The sequence below is a fragment of the Papilio polytes genome, unplaced genomic scaffold (assembly GCF_000836215.1).
Source record: "Papilio polytes unplaced genomic scaffold, Ppol_1.0 DF821400.1, whole genome shotgun sequence".
NCBI classification, from domain to species: Eukaryota; Metazoa; Arthropoda; class Insecta; order Lepidoptera; family Papilionidae; genus Papilio; species Papilio polytes.
In genome coordinates, this window is record NW_013527804.1 from 6,004,611 (window position 1) to 6,022,486 (window position 17,876).

General features: G+C 33.6%; 1 protein-coding gene across 1 annotated transcript in view; it reads left to right on the forward strand.

The window, feature by feature from the left end:
• LOC106108837 (mucin-5AC) overlaps window positions 1–17,876 on the forward strand; it is a 79,445-nt gene that overhangs the window by 15,371 nt on the left and 46,198 nt on the right. The window lies entirely within an intron of this gene.

Genomic DNA, 17,876 nt, shown 5'->3' on the forward strand with positions numbered 1-17,876 from the left:
CGTTTTACCATTTGCGGTCGTGTTGGTCTTTCGCTTGCTTAATTAACGTGACTGTCGTTTCATTTCAAAATCCGCCGTTCATTCAATTTTATTGCATTCCAAAGCGATCTGCGTTTCAAATGAGCGCCTTTTGATCGCGAGCATAAATTATTGACCCGTGACTGTCAACTTCCGGTACAATATTGGTTTTACGACGTTGATGTCATAATGTTGATAAGTCAGTGATGAAAAGGGTTATACATATAGAGGGAAATTGAACTACTGATTCAATAGGTTTTGAACACAGAAATAATCTTTGAGAGACGAAATACTTTATCCCTTACTTCGATGTAACTTTGTAGCAAAAAAAACTGTTTTTTAGTCATATTTTTGGATATGAATTTTTTTTTATTAAATTACCGCCACATTAGAGACTATTGATTTAAGGGTAAAGATTTTATTCTACCTAAGAAAAAATTAAAAATAAATTACAAAATACACATAAGGTCTTCATTACAATTTTAAAAAATAATAAAAAAAAGTTAAATCTTCAAATGTCCAGTTTGTGTGAAAGCGCTTGCCGCGCCCGACATCGACGTTGCGACACGGTGGTCAGACACACTGCCGCGGTTACTGCGGACTACTGAATTGTAATAAGGGACGGTTTCGTAATCACAGTTACAAGCAAGGTTTTAAAGAGTTAAATTAGTACACTATCTTAAATTTCTGTGATCCTGGTACTCGATCTTGGTGGACTCTAGTTACCATTTTTAATACCTTATCTTACGTGAAGTTGATGTGCAATTTACAGTATTTAGATTTACAATAAAAAATGGATATTAACACAGTATCTTCTCCTTATAATAAAGCCGTTGGGTTAGCAACCCGCCCCGGCTTCGCCTGGGTTGAATGTTGATATGAAAATGTGTATTTACAACACATCTAAAATTATAAGTGTTTATTTGAGTATATAGATATTTATTATACATATAAACCTTCCTCTTGAATCACTCTATCTATTACAATACTGTAACAAAATCTGTTGCGTATTTTCAAAGATCGAAGCATAGAAACAGACAGCAGGAAGCGACTTTTTTATACTATGTAATGATAAATCAATATATTTTCAATACACAGGCCCTATTTATGCAATATACATTAAGGGCAGTTACCAAAGCAATGGCTTCGTTAGCAACTTAACATATCAATGCGAAGTTGTAGTGAAATTCACGTTGCTACAGTAATTAGCACGGATGCAACGCTTCACGGGTCATATGTAGAAGTACAGTCACGTTAACTGACGGTTCTCCAACAATCATACTTCATACAAATATTATAAATGCGAAAAAATGCCTCTTGAATCAGTCTATCAATTTAAAAAAATGCATCAAAATCTGTTGCGTAGTATAAAGATCTAAGTATACAGAGACAGCGGGAAACAACTTTGTTTTCTGTTGTGTTAAGAAAGAAATCGGGCAACACTTGAACTTCGGCATAGACATCTCTGACAGCTGTCAATGTCATTCAGATGTAAAAACGTGACTTTCTGGCGGAAGGCAATGTTTTGGGTGTTTAATTTAAAAAGTGGGAAAGATTAACTTGAGTAGTAATTATTTTAATGTAGAGATAGCGACGGATCAAATAACTGTTTATTACGAAGTATTCTAAAACGGAACACGGAGATTAACAATGAGCTAAGGTTGATTAATGTTAGATCTTTGAAGAGAAACCTATCATGATACGTTTCCTTCCGATTAATTGTTAATCGCTTCCCGAGTTAAAGGTTAACAGAAACTTGATTGTTAGACGATTAAAAATCGTATAAATCGCATGAAAATACATAAACATTTTTTCCAATGTTAAACGATAAATTCCTTTTTCCTGATTACGTATTAGCATCTAATTATTGCATTTAGTTTTTTTTTTGTGAAATATTGCAGTATATTAATATTCAAACATCTATGATTTAATTAACTTAGCAACAAAGGCATTTTGCAGTATCATCTTATATTATAACTAGCTTTTACTCGCGACTCCGTCGGTGTGAAATTAAAAAAAAAAACAGACTAAGAAGTCTATGTGTTTTTGCAAACTGTTCTCTAAATCTAAGCCAAATTTTATCAAGATATTAAGCCGCTTAGATGGCAAAAACTATCAAACCACCATCCATATATTTTTTAACTCCTCGCAGACGGAGTCCTGGATGAAAGATAGTTTATAACATTAGTAAAATACACGATATAAACTTCTAAGGATTTTTTACACTTTACATTGAAGAGACTAATAGAGCTACGTAACTTCGTAACCAGCGAGAAAGTAACATAAACAAAGAAAACTCATGAACGTATGCCAAAATCGTCAGAATATTTGAGTCTCCGCCAAGATGTTATACACAAAGCATATTGTACGAAAGGGCAATGCCCTTTTAAAGAAACACGTAAAGCAGGCAGGCAAAAATAAATAAATATGTGACGGTTTACAATTTATTGATTTTTCGATTGAACGGATTTACGGATTTATTTTTATAGCCTACTGGTTTAGGGTACGGAGTACTAATCTTGCGGTCGAGGATTCGAATCCCGCCATTCGACTGTTGTCGTTCACCATATCCTATCACAAGCCTAAAGCTTAGTTGGATTATTTTTATAAAAGAGAAAAACTGTGCCAAATTTCATCCCGATCTTTTTAGCCGTTTTGGAGGTAGATAGTAATAAACATCCATCCATCCATCAAAACTTTCGCATTAATAATGTATGGTGGTATAAAGTATGTTGATTTCGTTTTAATTTTATTTTTATTATATTAAATTCTGACCAACAAAGACATAAATAACATTTATTACTTTATTGGGCTATACCATAAATAGGTGGTCCAAATACCAAACTAGAAAGCAACACCGTATCTAAATTAATTTCTAACAAATTCCCTATTTAACGCTTAGTTAATCTTATTATTGTGGCCCTTGATGCGAGAGAGAAAGGTCAGTTTTGTTTTTATTTTAAATCACCAATGAAATGTCTTAAAATTTTATTTTTTCTGTCCTGAGAATAACAATAAAGGCTATATATATCTCAAGGCCGGATACTGCCATCCACACACGCATCCACATGTTAATGGAATTTGGTATCCAAACGTGGCTCTTATAGATGTTACATATTTAAATGGCGTTTCAGCATTCGGCCTCTGATATATTTTTTTATTAAATTTAATTCAAGTTACAATAAACGCAAATATGTAATTTTGCAACAACACATTGACTGCGCAATTTTGAACTCTATTCCCTTGACATAAGAAAGTAGGTACGTATGGTGTTGCAAATATGCCACCTAAATCCCAATAAGAATGTTGCCATGTATGCGTCAAACGGGGCTACTAAACTAGCGGTAAATAATTTCGTATGCAAGATGCGTTTTGTGTCCTTAATGGGTTTAGAGACCCTAAGGGGAAACCTAATTTATTATTTTACACCTATAGCCTAGATAATTATAAATAATTCTAGCCTGGTTATTTATAGAACATTTATTTTTTTATTGAATTTGGTTTAGATGTGTTCAGTTTATATGCAGATTGTAATTGCATTAAAATATTATTGTTATTGCAAAATTCTTATTGCACAGAAACAAAGTGACTATGCTTAAATGATTATCTTAATGTAGGCACAGAGTTTTGTATAAAAAATAATTGGGAGTCCGAGATTGCTTTATTAACAAGATTCCGTCTGCGACTCCATACGCGTGGAACTAAAAAAAAAAACAAAAATAAATAGCCTGTGTGTTCTTCAAGACTATCCTCTACATCTATGCCAAATTTAATCAAGATCGGTTTAGCAGTTTAGGCTACAAACTAACATCCATCCATCTAAACTTTGGCATTTATAATAATAGTAAGATGTAATATTTTTTATGTAGGTAGAGTTAATTTGTACTTTCTTAATTTTATCGTGAAAATTCATTTTCTCCCTTTTTTATATTATATAGGGATGATAAGATGTTGCTATACAAGTATTGTGACAGTGGAAATTCATTTCGAACACTTCGTGCAGGAGTAAACACATGTAGTATAGAAAGTGCCAACAAAATGATGTAACAGGGCGCGGTGAGGCCACACTACGTTTTCACTCATTTACTACAGCTTATACATTCCAACTCTGTTATTAAATACCTATAGTTAAAAATTTACTTGTAATTTGTGAATTGCGTATAATAATTATTAAAGCGCCTGAAACTAAACTATCGCATAACTGTTCAGTCACGCTTTGATTCCTATAAGCTTATATGGAGGTGCGCACACTACTCGATTAGTTGTGCAACTAAACAGTTGAATTGGCTGAGAAACAATCGACAATCGCACAACAGTTATGCGACATTTAGTCAAAGATGCGCCTGCTCTTAGAATAAACGAATCAGAGATAAGATTTAAATGAAGAATTAACTACCAATGAACAATTTTGTTTCAGGTACGCTTCGGTTTCAATATTAGTGTCAACTGGTACTTCAATATGTAAGGTGTCTCGGAGCATTTCTCGCTACCTTACCTTTTTATTGTAAACTAGCTGGTCCCGGACGACTTTATTGGCATGAAATTATGAAAATCGTTTTATTGCTTACATATGTCAAATTGTCAATTGCAAATGTAAAAATTACATGACATGACAAAACTTGGCAATCTTGCTTCCTTAATGTTCGCAGCAACTTATGGCCTCTTTCCCACATTAGGGATGGATAAAAATATCCAAAATATTTACCCCCTAAGTTTAATGGCGTGAAAATATATAGCCTAAAGCCTGACGTAAGTATAGGTCTTTTTATTAAAAAAAGAATTATTTAAAAATATGCTGTAATTGGTGAGATTAGGTAACAAAGAAGTGTGTGTTTACGCTTTATTATAATAGTATAGATTGTTAAGGATGTCCAAAAGGCTTTACTTTTCAACTGCAACTGAAAAAGTACCTAAAAGTCTAATCAATTATGTATTATTCAACAATAGTCTAAAAGTTCAGTTCTCTAAATATAACGGAACTGCCAAATGTTAAATCAATATATACTAGCTGCAGCTCGCGCCTTCGTCCGCGAAAAATTAGAAAAAATATATATAAACATATCTTACGTTACTTAGTGATATAAATAGTTTTCTGATATTGAAGGAATTTTGTAATCACACTAGTAGTTTATTTTTTTTTAATTTATTAACTATAGATAAATCTTTTCAATCTATACTAATATTATAAAGAGGAAAGATTTGTATTTTTGTATGTATTTTATTCACATAAAAGCTACTGGGCCGATTTTAAAAATTCTTTCACCGTTAGAAACATATTTATCTGTTATATAGGCTATATTTTTTTATTATTTTTAATTTCGCGAGGACGAAGTTGCGAGCGGAAGCTAGTTTATAATATTAGTATAGAAGTATGGACAAAAAGCGTCGCGTGCACTTTCAAGGAGTTTACTTTCCGTTTCCTGAGTGTCGCAGCGAGCAGTAAGTGCAGGAAATGCCACAGCACCGGCCACACCAGTGCTAGTAACTTAAAAGTAATTACTTTAATCGCTCGACCGGTGTGAAACTATCGAGCTGTAGATATACTGTTTTTGTCGATGGAAAATTTGAATATGCTATCGTATGCAGTTTGTAATTAACTACGATAAAAAGAGACTTAAAAAATTACGCGTAAATCACATACTAATATTATCAATGCGAAAGTTTGGATGTATGGGTATATGTTACTACGTATCTTCAAAATGGACTAATGGATTAAATTTGACAATGTAGAGTATAGTTTGAAAGAACTCATAGGCTATTAACTAAGTTTTTTAATTTCCATGCAGACGAAATCGCGGGCAAAAGTTACTATTGATGATTAAATTAAAGTTGTGACCGCTTTAAACAAGTGATAGTTTTAAAACTAATTATTGTGTTGTAACGTTTGCATTTTTAAATCTATAAGGTCGGCACACCTTTGACTAACCTATTTCACGACTGTTGTGCGATTGTCGATCGTAGTTTGTTTCGCAGCGCATTCACCAGTTTAGGTACACAACTAAAAATCGAGTTTGCGCACCTCCGTATAAGCCCATAGGAATCAAAACGTCAAAAAGTCAAAGACGTCCGCGCGCTCTTATGCTCCAATGAACTAAAAAAATGTCGTGAAACAAATCTCTAAATTATTTGTTTGGGTTAATTGATTTCGTCGAATCTGTTCCGCTTGCAATAGTTAATTCCAGATTACGGACCTTCTAAATTCATCATTGTCCATCATCACGAATGATAAAATATCCAGTTATTTTAAAATCAAACCTTAACTCGATAGAATAAGATATATTTTCAATCGGTTGATTTTTTTTAAAGCGTGAAACTGCGTGCGAAAATGTATTGAGTAATATCTTTTGTAATTGACTGTTTGTATTGTAGTTTATTCTCACCGTGGAACTGTTCTAGATTTTAAACATTTTAGGTATTACTTTAGGTTACCTGTTTTGTCATCTTTGTTACGCGTGATAAAGATTCTTCTTCTAGTTTTCATATAAACGCTCTTAATTTCACGCGAGACACTGCGTAGAATAGAATTTGAGGTGAAGCGGGTTGTAGCGGGATCCGAGGGAAGAGGATACGTGTTGTGCGTATGACCTTGAGATGAAAAATATTTGAAAAGCGTTATACGACTATCGTATGTACTTAACTCAAATGAAATCATATACATTGTTTAGTTACTCTGACGAGCATCTATCAGAGTAAATTTAAACTCTCATTAGTGACTGATAAGTAACAACTAAGTCAAACTTCGTTAGTAGTCATTTTAATACTAAGTTAGTATGTAAAATGAGCACTAAAACCAAAAAGAACTTTAGTGGGAAATAAACATTAGGTTACTTTCTTTAAATTTTTTTCAATTGTAGATTTAACGGTAGACGTTTGAATCCGGCTTAATTCGTACACTTGAAAATAATTTTAGAGGTCATTCATCTAAATTCATGCCCAATCACGGAAACATACGCGACTAGATTTGACTATTTCTTGCGATTTGAAGGCGCCTGATTGAAATGACAAAGAGGTCCGTCGTCGTCGTTGACATATAGACGACGGCCCTGACCAGGCGAGTGATTTTGCGACATGATGTTTTTGACCTTGAGTTCACATTGGCTCTAGCAATATGCTAAGCGCATATTTGATAGCTATTTAACCTTTAACGGACGCTTAAAAGCATCTATTAAATTGAAAACAGCTTAGGACGAGTTAAATATTATAATTAAATAACAACTTGACATTTTGTTTTACGCTGTGTATAGGCCGCTAAAAACCCTTTTAGATATACAAACACTAACAATGATTATTGAAAAAAGACATAATTAATTTTAGAATAATTACTATTATGTATTTTTTCAAAGAGATGACGAATTGACAGACATATGTAGTTTTTCTCTCAGTTGCAGTGTCATAGTCCCAACTTAGACAAACGTGGGCGACTTATTACTAAACCTTCGTATCTTGTAAGCACTTAACGTCTCGTTTGATGAAAGTGAGAGCAGGCTCCGGAACCGGCGGCGCACGTCGTTGCCGCAGGTGCGCGACCGGTTCCTAGCGAGATGTACCGTACACTAGTGATGTACTCTCATATTTGATATCGATAAAATTATTTATCGTAAAAATCTGATTAACTTATAGCAGTTTAATATACATATTTATTAAATTTAAAGTATTAAGGAAGATTTAGTATTATACAAAATATGTAGAATTTTAAACGATTATTGATGTAATCAAAATAAATTATCAATTATTTTAAATATTCAAAGTTAATTATAATTTTTAAAATATTTTAAAAATTAGCCCTTATGTAAAAGCCATGAGGAAGTACACGCATTTGTCCTTAAACTTTCCTGTTTCTAAATCATTTTATCATAACATGTGTTTATAAGATAACATAAAAAAATAAATTTCCGACTGGATAATCAAGTAACATTACAATAATTATTGGATTAATTTTTTTAATTTCAAAATTTTCATCGATATCCAAGATAGCACTAGAAACCAGAACATCACTAATTTAAAATAATTTTGTGTACCAAACATGTTAGGTAAGGTGCGTACGCGCAAATCCGTTAGATAATTCACTTTCGAAGAATCGGTTACGGCATTTTTTGGCATTGTTTGATGAAGCGTTTGTAAATATGGATTCCTAATAAAAGATTGAGGTTAAATTTGACTAAAATTTTACGCGTTGAAAGCAAAGCTTAAGTTACACTACGAAATAAATAAAACACATTACGGTAGGCTCATTTCAACTCATTAAGTAAGTAAATACCACACACCAAACTGTCACTATTTTTAGACAACTTATTTAATTGATACTGTCGCTTTTAACTCAGAGCAATACTTCTCGTCGAGACTCAAGTTACGCGCCAATCTATCCATACTTCTAGTGACATTGACAGCTGTCAGCTAGGGACGTGACGTTTATGCCGATAATCTAGAGTTGCGCCAATTCTATAGCACGGTACTAATTTTGTTCCTAACAATATAAAAGTATCTGTTGCTCGCGACTTCGCCCGCGTTAAATTAAATAAATAATTAAAACATAGCCTATGTATACTCGCAGATAAATTACCTTTCTAATGGTGAAAGATTTTTTTTAAATTTGCCCAGTAATTTTTGAGTTATTTCAATACATACAAAAATCCAAAAATATTTTTTTTATAGTATTATATTAGTATAGATTATTTAAAACGTATGTATGAACTACATCGAAATTTCAGTAGTAATTGGCGACAAATGAAATTTGACTGTCATGGGTAGGAAATAAAAGTCTCCTAAAAGGAAAAAAATTGTCTCCATTTGCTTTTACTTTGGCAGTGAAATTGCTAAAAGCCTAATGTTCTTGAATAATAATTTCAGTTCGTCTAACTAATAAAAATTCACGCGAGATCACGGAAGTTTACAAAAACAAAACTGGTCTACTAATTAAGACCGATCGAAAATACATTAAAATGTAAGACAGTCGATTAAGTTCACACGATGAACTTTTAAATTCAAAACATATTAACAGGCGGAGATTGTTCCAATACTCGACTTGAAAACACGAGCAGAAAGTGCATTAGATATTGCTTTCAAACCATTCAATAGGTATGTGAAAACCGGCGCGGCCTTTAGTGACAGGCTGGAGTCATCAGCTAAGCCTTATCCATTTGACAGGACTGATTTTTTTATATTTTTTTTTTCGTTAATAATTTCTGTTTTTGTTTATTGTTTTTGGCCAGCAAGTAGTGTTCGATTTTTATTTATTTTTTTAGCTCAGGATTTACAAAGTTAGCTTAGCTTTTGTTAGCAATAATAAGAAACCTTAATATAATTTTAGAAAAATCAATTCACGTATTCTTGGTTTTAAATTTGAATTAAATCTAAACAAAAACGCACTTATATAAAGATAATATTTTTGACTAAATTTATAAAGGAGGTTCTCAATTCATTTGTGTTTTTTTAATCATGTCACCTTTCATGCAATCCATCCATCTCTTTCTAGGTGTACCTCTACCAGTGTACCCCACCACATTCATAACTAACGTGCTTCTTGTTACATGCGATTCATCCCTCCTCATAACATGGTCCCCACTTAACTTACATCCTACTAATATTATAACTGCGAAAGTTTATATGTTTGGATTGTTGAATATATATCCTAAAGGAACGGATCACTATTAAATTTGGCATAGATTTATGACAAAGTCTGGAAGATCACATAAGCAAGAAAGAACAATAGACAAAGCCGTGAGTGGCAGCTATAACCCTAAGTTATCAATAGTAAACAAGCAGTATCAGAGCGTATGTTAATAATCACCTTATCCGCGAGGTCACGACACGATCTAGTTCACATTGATACATAAACTATTCAATATGTATAATGAGACGTTAAATAGGTTACCTTTGTAATTCGAGACGGGTTATCCTTGATGTATCACTTGTTTGACATAATTTAGCGCATATTTATGCTAATTATCAACGAATTAGTTCGTTTTGGAGCATTTTAACTACGTTTTTATTGTTAATTTTGTATCAAATTTTTAATGTGGTCAAATAATAACTGGACATGCCAGAGAGGGGTTATTATAGGTAGGTTCTGTCAGAACGTATGTAATATATGTATATACATGGACGTAAAAGTTGGCGTAAAGAGAGGCTGCTAGTGGGCTACCATAATTTAGTTTCATTTATATCCAACGGGACAGATAACTTGTCAGTCTATATGTAAGACTAGCTTTCGCCCGTGATTCCGTCCATGTGTCATAAAAAAAAAGTTTATATTAGTAGTCTATCTCTTCTTCCAGACTATATTCTAAATTATTGTCAAATTTCATAGAGATATTTTTAGCCATTTTAGTAAGATAATGGCATGGGCGATTATATCAAATACTAGATATTTTAAAATTAAATTCAACCATTTCATAAAAGTAAAATAGAATGTGATTAACAATACACAACCTTCGACATTTTACATCAATTAAACGATTGATTTTAAAGCATTAACTGAATTCCAGACTAAGGCCACTTAATTAGCAATTCACAGCTAAAAATTTTAAGCAATACAATGCCGGTTAGTACACTCGTAGTTGTCTCTAAATCGGTCATCGGTCGGGCAAAGGTCGCGTTGCGAAAAAACGTTCGTATCGAACGTGCGTGCGTCACGCACTTGCCGGTGACCCATTGCGAACATATGTTGAAAGTTTTTCTCGTTTTGGATTTAAACCTAGGTGACATAATCGTCACAGCCATTGTCTAACAGTTGGACAGCAAGATCTTACAATATTAGGAAGGATTTGGCGCGTATAAAACAAAACACGACTGTAGATTTCAAATGTGACTTCTACTTCTATTGCTATCTCTTTTATTTAACGAGAGTGAATGAGATGGCAGCATTGTCGGGATGAAGGTATTATGCCGAGAGACTCATTGCACCTTTTACGTTATTATTCTTAACCATTACTGAACTGTTGAAGTATATTTGATTATAAAATATACGTTTAAATAATAATATTGAGCTACATGGAGAAAGTTTTTACAATAAGTCATACTTAAAAAAAGACTTAGTTATAAGTAATAACTTGTTGTTGCCTCAGGCATTATAATAAATTAACTTTAAGTTACGTACGTGTAATGGGACTACTTTTTATTATTTTCTAATATGATAAATGCGAAAGTGTAGATTGATGGATGTTTGATATTTGCCACCTAAACGGATGAATGGATCTCGTTGAAATTCCGTATAGATTTAAAGCAAAGTTTGGAACACATAGGCTATTTACTTTTGTTTTTTATTCCACGAGGACGGACTCGCGGCCGAAAGCTATTGTAAACAACCTCTGGACTTATTCATGAATTTCTATTCATGTAAATAAACAAGTTAGCGACGCAATTTCTATTCAATCTTTCTTATATTTCTTGCCAGATATTTCGTATAGTTTTGTATGTACGTAGTTTTATAACATGGTACGCGGTAACGCCTGCAACATTTGCCGGAATGCGTCCGATGCGAGGCAGCAATCAGAGCGGGTCTGTCGCAACGTCCGCAGCGAACTCAGAGCATTCACCTCTCTGATCTCTATTGAATTCTTTGTGAAGATGTTATATGTATAGTTCAGTAAAAGATTAATAGCCTTACAAATAAACGCAGTACAAAGTTAAACTTAGAAATAAACTGAGTATAAACTAATTTTTCATATTCTCTAAAATTTGGTACGTTAGTTATACTTGACTGTAGTCTCTGTTTTTGTTTTCTACGATTAGCTATTTCGTGATATCTTTAGGGCACACTTTAGACTAAACTTCCGCACAACTGTTACGATTGTCGATTGTTTCGCAGCTACTTCAACTTTTTAGTTGTACAAATAAAAATCGAGTAGTGTGCGCATCTACATATAAGCTTGAAGGAATGAAAGCGAGACTGACTAGTTGTGCGATAATTTAATCAAAGGTGTGCTTTTATTAAAGGATTACTTCGACGGCAGTTATATTGAAAATTAGTTGTTTCCCAAAATTTTCTGGTACAACTATTTCGGTTTGAATAAAGAATTCGTACATTTGCGTTTTAATTTTAATTTTAAAATTGTTCACGTTTCGCCAAAAAGTACAACTTACCTTAATAGTTATTTTGGTGTCGATTGAATTCATCTAAATGTTCGAGACGCGATTAAGGCAATGCTCATTGAATTCGACCGAACGGCGACATTAATACAGCAGACTGGAGCAGTCGTGAACGGGCTTGCGAAATATTCTTGCTATTGGAAATTTTATCAAATATAAAATATGTTGTTGGTTGCTGTTGCTCGTTACTTCGTCCACGTTGCGTTAAAAATAGTAAAAAAACTTAGCCTATGTTACTCTTTGATAACGTAGCTTTTTAATGGTGAAAGAATTTTTGAAATCGTTCCAGTAGTTTTTGAGCTACTTCAATACGTACAAATATACAAATATTTCTTTTTTATAATATTAAGTATAGATAAAGATGTAAGTAATGACAGCAAGACTAATAATCATTAATTCATAACTCGATATCTTACTAAGTATTTTATATTGTACTAGCGTTTGCCGACGACTTCATTCGCACAGAATTAGAAAAAAAAACTATTATAGTAATATATGCAAACTATGTTACTTAGTAATGTAGCTTTTTAATGGTGATAGAATTTTTAAAATCGATTCAATTGTTTTTGAGTGCATTCGCTACAAACATAAATACAGATCTTTCCTGTTTATGATACAAATATACATAGATTCAGTTTGTATTCAAAGTAAACTTACTTAATAAAATAACTAAGAACATGAGTAACTCCCTTTACAAGTTCGTAGTATCCTGATTGTCTCGACATAGTACCTATCTTATACTATTCTCCTAATAGGAAATAAACTTTTTTTTTATCTTAAATCATTTATAGAAAACCGTCAGCCCGCTCGTGCGTACCGCTACTGACGGAAAGTGACCACTTTCAACACAAGAATGCTGTTTACTCCAGGAATTGTGACTACTTAGAAAAATGTTACATAATTTTATAAACGTATTAGGGACGCGGAATCTCTGCACGGGTTAGACTTGTTAATCTAAGTAAAAGAATGTTTTTTACACTTTTTACTTAGTTAAGTACTCACATGTGCGATCAACGTATGTCATTATTTACTTGATTACATTACTTTAATAATTTTAAAAAATAAATAGTTTAAAATACTGTGGTATCTATATTAATATTATAAAGAGGATATATTCGTATTTTTCTGTTACTGTATGTATTGAAATAATTCGAAAACTTCTGGACCGATATTAATATTTCTTTTACCGTTGGAAAGGTTTATCTGTGAGTAACATAGGCTATATTATTTTTTTATTTTAATTTCACGCGGACGAAATCGCGAGGCACAGTTAGTAACATTTGTAAAATACTAATAGCACTTGTAATAAAGTATATGTACGCTTTATTTACTTAATGCTTTTTAATCTTATGAGTTGAATATCTAAATCGTGGTTTCTGGTGTATAAAACGTGACATTACTTAATTTTTATATATTGTTTTTGTTTTAAATGTACATTAAAACATAACCTTTCAGCAATCTTTAGAATCAACATATATTACTTAAAATTTTTTGCTGCAATATACCTTTATTAATAGTAACTGACGTTGTCTAAGAGCGGGTGTACACCTTTGACTTAACTATAGCACAACTGTTGTGCGATTGTCGATTGTTTCGCAGCCAATTCAACTGTTTAGTTGCACAACTAAAAATCGAGTAGTGTGTACCTCCATGTAAACTCATAGGAATCAATGCTCGACTATACAGTTTTGTGATAATTCAGACAATGGTGTGGGCGTGCTCTGATAACTACGTGTTTAAAAGAAAAACTACAGCCACTAGTTTCCCAAGACTCTTTGTTATCAAAGTAGTTGTACAAAATACCAAACATATTTCATATTTATAAACACTGCAATAGATTATATTATCTAAGAGTTAGTGATGCGCATCAGTTACGTGGCGAATGTGCCGCTTGTGTTATGTAGCGTATCTGACACCTATCATTCTAACTTGGATCCCTTTAACTGTAGTACGTAGAATTAATAGAAAACACCACCTACAACATGTAACATACCATAACGACATGTTGCCTACCCTTAATGGACTGAGAAGGAGACACATAAAGAGGATATTTCCCTTTCCTATTTTTAGACAACTTATTTTATTGTTACTGTCGCTTTAAACTCAGAGCAACACTTCTCGTCGTGAACTCGGGTTGCGCGCCAATATCTCCATACTTCTAGTGACATTGACAGCTGTCAGCTAGGGACGTGACGTTTATGCCGATAATCTAGAGCTGCGCCAATTCTACATCACGGTACTAATTTTGTTCTTAACACTATGCGTTTCCTTAACCGTCAAACCCACGTTCCTTTCCCATCCAATTCGTATAAGAAAAAGGGTGGGGAGAAAAAGGGAAGAAGTTGGACCGGCACCATACTAGTCAGACGAAACGTGAAATTGCTCCCACTTCATTGTCTTTTGTGTGGTCGTGGTATTGCACCGGGCGAGCCGACCCATTCGTGCGAAAATGTTAACGCTGGCTAAGTTTGACAGCTGCTAAACTAAATGGATACCAACTTTTTGTTCTTTTGTTTCGATGCTCGATTGTTCATAATTCCAAGAACCTAAATCAAATCAATATCATGGTATAATTCTAATCACATATTGATATATTTACGGCGAATTGAATTCATTATTACACATATCATCTAACGGGTCCGCGCTCCATATTATAGTCCTGAATATTCATAGCGTGTGTTACCAGGTAACGGTAAGTAGGTGGTCTCATATTGGGTTAGAGCTGGCGCACACATTTGACTAAACTATCGTACAATTGTTATACGATTGTCGATTGTTTCGCAGCTAATTCAACTGTTTAGTTGCACAACTAAATATCGAGTAGTGTGCGGAGTAAAAGCTCATAGTAATCAAAGCGACACTAAACAGTTGCTATATATATGTGTAAATCGTGTGTGCACTCTTAATATAGGCGACGGGATGTTGTGATGTGAATTCTGAGTACCACCGTCTAGGGAATATGTATGTTAATGTATATGCTAAGGGAAATATTTATATTAATGAATGTTAAAATTATAATCGACGCATTGCGATATGATTGCGACGAGACTATGGGGACATATACCAGAAAGTATTAAGATTATTCAATCTACATTCGTGGATGGCTACAAAGGTAGAAGAACTTCGGAAGACCGAAGAAAGTATGGTTGGATTGTATGAAAGAGGATATGCTTAAGAAAAGAGTAAATTCAGATATGATGGCTGATAGATATGGAAGAGCAGCACATACTGTGTCGACCACGTAAGGGATAAGGGCAAGTGGACGATGATGCATTGCGATAAACGTTTTCAAAATAAGTTGCTAAGTTCTATGACGAAATAGGTTGAAAGCAAACTAGCTTTTTTAATTTTAAAATAATAAGTGTATGGCGAAGTTATTTCTATAAAAAATGTTACAGGATCTATCATCATTTAGTAAAAAAGATTTAAGTAATATTTTCAATCTCGGAATTTATTGAAAAAGGTTTATTATTATTAACGAAATATACAGGATGTTTATTTTATAGAGTACATGTTACGTCATTGAAATTGAAATAAAATTATTACATCTCTCTTTCGTATATATTCGAATTTAATTTATCTCCCTTAGATTTAGAACTTGAAACCATTACTAATGGTCTTCCTTAGTAATCCATCAATAAATCTAAATAGGGTTGGTTTTGCTAAAAGTAAGCTAGCAGCAACACTGAAATTGATATTTGGTAATTCCTTAGTGATTCATTAATGACTCAGTAAACGCTTATCTTATTCAAGGCATTCAGTGTTTGTCATTTTATCTTCCTGACATGAGTCAGTACTTCAAATAATTTTATTAATACATTGCCACCATATTAATTGACATTGCCATTCTAATTTTGAGTTTACACTATACACAAATGTACAATAATATGTTATATTTGTCTGTATTTATAACACTAGCTGTAGCTCGCGACTTCGTCCGCGTGAAATTAAAAAATAATAAAAAATTAAAGCCTTACTCACTGATAACGTAGCTTTTCAATGGTGAAAGAATTTTTTTTTTATAACATAAGGTAGCAAACGAGCAAGCGGCCACCTAAATCCACCAAAATGGCGAGGCGACTGCTGCCCATAGACATCCGCAATTGCAGATGCGTTGCCTACCCTTATCGTTGCCTACCCCTCGAAGAGGAGATGCACATAAAGAAGATATTTCCCCTTCCTATGCATCTCCTCCACCGCCAAATCCACTTCCCTTTGCCATCCTCTCTTTTAAGAAAAGGGTGGCAAAGAGAAAGGGACTTAAATTAGGCCTCCGGCACCACACTCATCAGACGAAACACGGAATTGCTTCAATTTCACGGCTGTCTTCAGTGTGGTCGTGGTATTACACCGGGCGTGCCGGCCCATTCGTGCTAAGATGTTAAAGCGGGCACTACCACTGTCAAAACTGTGTCAACACTGTTTTGAAATCGGTCCAGTAGTTTTTGAGTTATTTCAATACATGCAAAAATATAAATCTTTCCTCTTTATTATATTACTATAGAAGATAACATCGAATCGCCAATACCATAATGGATAAAGGTACGAATTTGCGATCATAGTCGAGATAATAATACTACCTCGACTATTGTCTTATCTGTAACCTAGAACAAGCCTAGAGCTTTTTTGGAATGGTACAGTCAGCTCCATAGATATGTACACACTCACAGAATTTTAGAAACTTGTATAGGCCTACGGTTTCAAAAATAACACTAATTTATAATAGGTAGTTTGCAGACGGATAGGTGCACTTATATTTTTAAACCCAAAGCCTATAAAAGCCTATAATAATTTCTAAAGTTCTGTAATTTTATATATGTTTATGCGGCTGATTGTACAAGACAATAAGGTGACAAAAACCTGCTTAACATAATATCCTAATAAGTTTTTAATAGGCTGTATCCATTACCTTTAAAATATAATTAACTCACTTAGGACTACGTTTTATAGGTCAAATGTCTGAGTTCCGGTTTATGTGACGTAATGCTGGTGTGCATAAATATCAAATGCATACGTAATCTGAATTGCCTAAAAGATATTGCGTACAAGTTGAATGCAATCCTTTTTATATGCTATCGATTTAGTAACTAACAATAAAAAATGACATAAATATTAGTGCTGATATAAACCAGTATACAGGGCGATCAATAAATTGATCAAAAACGTAGTTTTTTTTTAAATATCGGCAGATCTTTATTAATTTACTTGCCGTTACCCGCGACTTCGTCCGCGTGGTATTAGAAAACATATGAACTATATAAATAACAAAAAGCTACGTATTCCTCGGGAACAGGACATTTCTAGGGTATGAACCTTATCCCACGTGTACTCCAGACTTTGTTTTATATCTGTGCCAAATTTCAATTACATATGTTGAACCATTGCAGATTGATCGAGTAAACATTAAAAAACCAAATCAATGAATCCCACGGAAACCGTAACTATTCCTGGGATAAAAAGTAGCCTATGTGTTCTTCCAGACTATGCTCTAAACCTGTGCCAAATTTCATGGAGATCCGTTCAACCGTTTAGGCTACAAACGCTAAAAAACATTCATCCATCCGTCGTAACTTTCGAACATTGTTTATATGACTAATATTTCCTTTAACCAATCCGACTAAGCTCTAGGCTTGCTAGGATATAGTGCACGACAATAGTCGAATGGCGGGATTCGATCCCTCGACCTCATGATCGGTAGTCCGTACCGCAAACCATTAGGCTATTGTAGCTTAATAGCGCGTAGTGGAGGTAAAGGACTAGCTGTCCCCGCG